The following is a 7,171-nucleotide window of genomic DNA, read 5'->3' on the forward strand; positions in this document are numbered from 1 at the left end:
TTAGGCTCTGGTGGAATTTGCGTACAACAATAGCTACCATTCGAGTATTCAGACAGCACATTTTGAAGTTCTGTTTGGACGCAAATGTCGAACTCCTTTGTGTTGGAACGAAATAGGTGAAAAACAGTTAGCTGCGCCTGAGTTAGTTCAGCAAAATGCAAATAAAATTGGAGTAATACGGGAATGAATGAAAACGACACAAGACAGGCAAAGAAGTTATGCAGATAAACGTCGGAAGTCGATTGAATTTCAAGTAGGTGATAGAGTGATGTTAAAGGTATCGCCTTGGAAAGGAATTGGGTTAGTAAAGGTTCACTGGCGTTATCATAAAGGACTAGACGCCACCTGGGAATCAGAATCAGAGATGCGGATGAAGTTGGAATTCCGGGACGGAATTCTTTTAAGGAGTGAATGTTGTAATATTCAGGTTACAAGTTTTGATTTGAGATTTTGGAATAGATATATATATATATATATATATATATATATATATACTAGTTGTGTACCCGCACAATGCGGCAGGAGCCATGGATTTAATGATTTTGAAGTTCCACTGGTTTTATAAGATTAGATTTAACGATGATATATGTTACACTTGGTCTTTACCTATTAATATAATTTGAATAAATAAGAGTTATGATTCTAATTACAGACTATCGATTAAAAAAATTGTATGACAGTTTAAAATCCAACATATTTAAACGACTCCACAAATGTGTTCGATTTACACCAAGAGCAAAGAACCAAGAAACTTGAGTTTTAAGATAAACACTCAAAACCAAAAAAAAAAAAAAACTACAAATTTGATAGATCATAAGCCATGAAAAGACAAAAAAAATGGGTTTTAGAATGAAATTTCAACTGCTTACCCTCTTTCTTGTCCAGAAACTCATATTAAGGTTGAATTAATACATGTATATATATATATATATATATATTAGTTGTGTACTCGTGCATTGCGGCGGAAGCCATGAATTTTAACGATTTTGAAGTTTTATAGATTGCTTTATAGGACTCAAATTTATATCATCAAACAATTATGCATCCTATGTAAATGTGTTACAATAAATTAACATAACATTTTTAACAACTTTTAGCAGGGGCAGACCTATGAAAATTCAAAGGCAACACAGCCCCGTGCACCCACTCAACCGATTATCCTAAGTAGTATTTTTGGTATGAAAGGTGCATACGCTAAACTTTAAGGAGTACTTTGTGATATTATAAAATAAAAAGAATATCAACCAAAAAACCTGAAAAAGTCACTTGAGATCAACCAAAAAACTTAAAAAATCCCTAGAAAGGTGGCATTCGGTTAAAAGAATATCAGGCAACTTTGCGGGGCTTTGATCCACCTTTAAGGTGCACTCGGTTGGCAAAAATGTCGGTCCGTTGCTGACTTTTAGTGCATGCAATTTTAAAATAAATTGTCCTATTAGTCTTTTTATGTGATATTATTTGAAACAAAAGTATGTGTTCGTAACACGCTTGTCAAAGTTTTCTATAAAAAACTAAAAGAGCCTGAAAAAACTTGATAGTATGCCCAAATAGGCATGGCAACGGGGCGGGGATGAGGCGGATTTTGTAATCCCCGGCCCCGGTTTGTAATACCATCCCCCGGCCCCGGCCCCTGTCCCCAGCGGGTACGGGGATTATCATCTCGTCCCCGGTCAAATTCTAGCAATCCCCGGTAAACCCCGGTCAATCCCCGGTCAAAACCCGGTAAAAGTATGCTTTTGTTTGATTATACCGGGGATCCTCGTCCCCGACCCCGGCCCCGTTTAGAGTAACATTCCCCGTCCCCGGCCCCATCCCTGGTTTGAGTCTACCGGGGATCCCCGGCCCCGGGACCCATTTTAGCGGTGAATCCCCGTCCCCGTTCGGGTCGGGTGAACCGGGTTCCCCACCGGGTCGGGGCAAATCACCATCCCTATGCCCAAATATGTCCTAACGTCCAATTATAACACCTTTTTACATAGGACGCATAATTGTTTGATGGTGAAAGCATTAGAACATCTCGAGTACTTTTTTGGCATCCTATAAACGTGTTCCCATAAAGATGGTAGGTCTTACCGAATAAGCAAAATAGGAATCTTGAGAAGACCACTTGAGAACCTTTGAATCATACAAGAAACTTAATTGGCGAGCCTGTCTTTTTAGTTATTATAAAGAAGGAAACAGATTTAAACAAGAATAATGTAAATGATCATCATCTGGTATAAAAGATGAAGATATGCATGCCTTGCCTTTAAAGGATGGCTACAAGTGTTGCATGTAATCTGAGTGCAGGTGCCAGAATTCACATATAGCAGTATTTTTTCTCTACAAGAAACTTTCTTGAAAACTGGAAATACATGAGTAGGGTAAGCGAAAGGCAGGTTGAGACATAAATCATGGCCTTAATACAACATTTTCTGAGACCATCTAACTTTAAATTGGAAAATGGATCTTCCTTCAACCTTAGGAAAGTAAAGTAACATATATGGTTATAAAAAATCAACAAAATCAAACATAAATCAACCAACAATCATGAAACGYAAACCTGCAAAATWTGAATTTGYAAACAAACATAAACCTGCAAAATGTACATGGGGCCAACTTCTAATCAAAACAACCAGCAAGTAGGTAGAAAATATAAAAAGGGATGTTTTTTGCATCAAAACATGTTTACCAGATACCATCTAGTTCGTAATGATTAGTACCCTTTATGGCATATGTTTTATTATATCTCTGTGTACTTAAGCAGTGATTTATATATGTACATAACGACATAACGACAACTTAGAAAAAACCTTAATTACCCACTAATATAGACATAACGACAACTACAAACATGGAGTAAAACAAGTTAACCTTCTGAAAGAGATCTGCTCTGTTGGTGCAGGGAAAAAAGGGCTTTTAATACCAATTCCAAAAATCCATGAGTTCTACTAAATGACAGAAACTCAATGATTGGTTCTCACCCACGTAGACACAAAAACTGGAAGAAATAATCCTGGTGAAGGGTCTTGACTGGAAAACCAACTCAATGTTCTTGAACCAGGCAATACAACAATCTGCATATGACATCAAACAAAAAGAGAAGATTAACTTATTGAGCATGTCATACGAATCATATAGGGTGGTATTGATATAGGGTGGTATTATATCAAATTGTAAGATATATTATAGTTTTTGTACTATGTAGGTGATATTGTTCCAATTCTACCTTTACTGTCAGTCTGTCAGTTTTTTACCACCATGGCACCAACGCTGGAATTTGAACATTTTATTTGAAAACACAAATTGTTTGGCTATATCTAAAAAATAATAGGGGCAATAATATTCAGTTACAATTAACGTATAACCTTACCACAAGGAATCCAAATGCTAGTCCAGTTCCCATCATAACCATATGTGGGTAGTTTACGATTATATTAGATAAAGACATACAATCCCTGAAAAACAGATAAAAGTATGACTGAGAACATAAAAAATAAACTTCTCCATCCCATGAAAACATCGACTCCACACAAATTTTCAAACTACCACGGTTGTAGAGGTGGAAATTTCCATGGGACATCTAAAAAGAGAAGGGGGCAAAAGGAATAGAATGTGGTAAATGGTCAGGAAGTAGATACAAAAGAGAAGGTGCATACCAGAGAAGAATTACCCCCAACAGCACCCCAAATGGAATAAGCTAGCAAGAAAAGATAACAAGACAACAAATAAGCCTCATAAGGATCAACAAAACAGTACAGTTCACAAGAAAATATAGCTACCATAGCCAAGGCGTTTAGCATGCTTCCTTTTCTCGAGTGTACAACCTCATAAACATTTTGTACACTGTAAGCAAGGAAGATACATAGCAAGTCAAATGAAAGTGATATAGCAACTTACAACTGCAATATTTGAATGGATAAGAAGTCTTCTTAAGTTTGGATAGAAATGGACATATCAGTGGACAAGATACAAAGTGCAATTCAACTCCATCAAAGCAAAATCATGGAGACACTTGAACTTATAAGCTATAATACAAAAATCTGTTTAGCAGCTAAAAATCTGCCATGAAACTTCAGGTTCTTAAAAAATCTGCCAAGAAACATGCTGTCAGATCTTGCTAGAGAATAGACATGTAATCCTGTGATTTTTTAGCAACAAAACAGCCCTTTAGCTGCTGATTTTTTATCCACGGAACAGCTTCTTTAGGTGCCGATTTTTTGCCACAAAACAGCCCTGTAGCTGCTGAAATTCGGTAAGCTTCTAGGGGTGCCGATTATGTTTTTTGCCACAAAACAACCCCGAGTTTTTGAATCAGCTTTGCAGCAAGCATCACTATAATGTAATTTGCTTGTGTGGATGATGTAGAAATATGTGATGGAATTATTTTGACTTAATCATAGAAACCCACCTCCAATGTATCTTTCAGTTCTTTCGTCTTTGCATCAATAAGCTCAATTGCTACAGGTTTACCATCTCTTACCAGAGTGATCCGTCAATATAAAAGGTGAATTAGACAAATATGAACAATGATGCATTTTAGTCCCCCCATCCCACCCCTACCATAAAAAGGGTTAATAGTGTAAGAACTTTGCATGCAAATACACCAGTAGGATAGTCAATCTTTCGAGGATTTACGAGAACCCTTTGAGCCAATTCCCCATTTTCAGGGTCGAACCAGGCATCAACTGATCTAATGCTTCTACAAAAATCACCTGTAAGACGATGAGAAGCTTTGTCATATAATTGTATTAAAAAACAAATAAACAATGAAACACCAGAACATATTCAAAATTTCCACATCAGGGCGAGGCAACAACTTCATCACCTCTCTGTCTCTGTCTGTCTGTCTCTCTCTCATAGAGTTCAATTAATAATGTCAAATAGTACTATATGGTTACATAGTATAAGGTAAGAAAAGGAAAGAATGTTTGAAAAGATGTGTATTTACAGCAGATATCTGCAGAAAGAATTAACAGTGCCCACCTCACTTCCAAGTGTTGTATAAACATCACTGAATTTAAGACCAATGTAACCACTTCCTACAATAACTATCCATTCTGGTACTGTCTATAGTTTTAGTGCATAATCACTGGTTATTACGATCTTACCTGCAGGCAGCTGATCAGTAACATTATGAAGGTATTAAACAGTTAATTTCAGCATCAGATTAAAATGCTCTTGCAAATAGGGAACTATAGTACAAAAATAAACAACACAATATATTCAAGTGAAACAGAACTGTGTTAAGTAAATAAGCAGATAACTTGCAAAAAGAAGACAATCGTTGAAAGATTCAATTATTTAACTACTTCATGAACACAACAGAGGTTTGTATATTCAAGCTTGCAATGACTTTTTTTTAAATGGATTCTGCTATACATTTTTGGTCCCTAATAAAGGTGGAGGTCAAGACACCGACGATAACATAAATGAAAAGAAGATTTCAWGCAAGAAAATGTGTGAAAAAACATTTACCTAGGGAATCAAGTGGTAGTTGACCAATGAACTACAAAGAAAARATACAGRTTAAATGTTGCAGTGCTAGTTAACCAGTGTTAATATCTTTGGCATAGGGCAAAGCTAAGGGATCTAAATATATCCCATAAATATTATGATTTATGAAACATTGTAATATAACAAACATATTCCATTGAAATACCGAAATAGTATTTCTTCTCAAGCATTCTAAATGTAAAAGATACAGGTTAAGTATGGCAGTGGTCTATCATTTTTTCCGACTTGAACTTCTATGTTATCAAGGATCCTAAAAATGAACCGAGTAGAGAAGACCTCACAAAACTATTGCATCAGAATGTTTTCWTTGAATATTTTCTCTTGCTTTCATTTTATTTTCTAATGTTTTCCTCTATTTTTTTATGATAGAAACCTATTAGCTTATAGCCCAATCGGAAGACTTCGATGAGGGAGATTGGACAAAGAAACAAGCACTTACCATCAACTTCAACTCCCTTGGGGACAAATGGTACTGATCCAGTACCTATGATTATGTCTTTTGTAGTAATAAGTGTCTCACTCCCCCCAACTTTTCCATATTTCACCTTCTGTGGACCCTGCATATATATATATATATATATATATATATTCATTAAAAAAATTTAATGCAATTTATAAGAAATATGCGAATGGGATCACTAATCCAAATGCCTGAAATACACGACTTACCACAACAATACCAAAACCTGTCAATATGTCCACACCAAGAGATTTCATAGAGTTGGTTAAATTATTTCGGATTTTGGTGGCAAGATTTTGCGCATGATCAGCTACCTGTTGTCTGTCATACACGGCAGCTGCAACCTACCAATGTAAATTATTGTAGGTTACTAAATTCTTGTCAAGTATCAACATATTAAGGATAAAGTCAAAATTATCTTTCATGTAGAGTTGAATGCTTGAAAAATACTCCACTATTTGTGTATTAGATGTAATTTGTCTTGTTCTTTTAACTATATCACACCTGGCTTAATGGGATCGTTTTTAACTATGTACTGGTGGTTTCTAGTCCCACACAAATGTCATTTATTAGTCTTTATATAAATTTGTATCACCTCTCTTCCTTAATATCCCTGGTCTGCCACAGGACCAAATAACTACTGTATAGCTCTGATAATACATATACCAAGGGTACATTGAGACGCATAGACAAATCATTTGATATTGTCAAGTGATGCATTTGTTCAGTTGTCTTTAAGGCCAGAACTACAAATGGTTCATGATTATCACCTATTTAGTTTTACCAACAGGTTTCAAGTGCACAAAACATGATCACAATGAAAGTTCTGATACCTTCCTATCCAACCATACTTCTATGATTTAGTATTGCTTTTAAAAATGGTTAACACTGCTTAAAAGTCATGGAAATCAAATAATCTTCTTTCTACATCATGATTCTCAAGAATAACCTATGATCAATGAAAGGCATATATAATACAGACTCGGATCACAAATCTACAACCAAGAACAACATTCAATTTTGCAAGTATAAAACATCTAGATAACTCAAGTGTCACAAAATAACAGGGACAATCGAAATTAATAATCTTAACAGAAAAAAGTAAAATATTGTACACCCAAACATAAAAACAACTACTTTACCTGCACTGAAGCACTGTAGCAGCCTATAGGCTTCTCAGATTCCAAACTGTAGAAACAAAATGTAATAAGATAA

At 35.5% G+C, this 7,171-nt stretch overlaps 1 long non-coding RNA gene across 1 annotated transcript; it reads right to left on the bottom strand.

Annotated features, from left to right (window-relative positions):
- Positions 1–4,639: 4,639 nt before the first annotated feature.
- On the bottom strand, positions 4,640–6,320 carry LOC112523641. The gene is made up of 3 exons (XR_003070293.1): positions 6,166–6,320; positions 5,936–6,053; positions 4,640–4,694 (listed from the first exon to the last, which is right to left on the bottom strand). It is a non-coding gene; the product is annotated as an uncharacterized LOC112523641 (long non-coding RNA).
- Between the last annotated feature and the right edge of the window lie 851 nt (positions 6,321–7,171).

The sequence above is a fragment of the Cynara cardunculus genome (assembly GCF_001531365.2).
Source record: "Cynara cardunculus var. scolymus isolate 2C chromosome LG 12, CcrdV1, whole genome shotgun sequence".
Taxonomy (NCBI): Eukaryota; Viridiplantae; Streptophyta; class Magnoliopsida; order Asterales; family Asteraceae; genus Cynara; species Cynara cardunculus.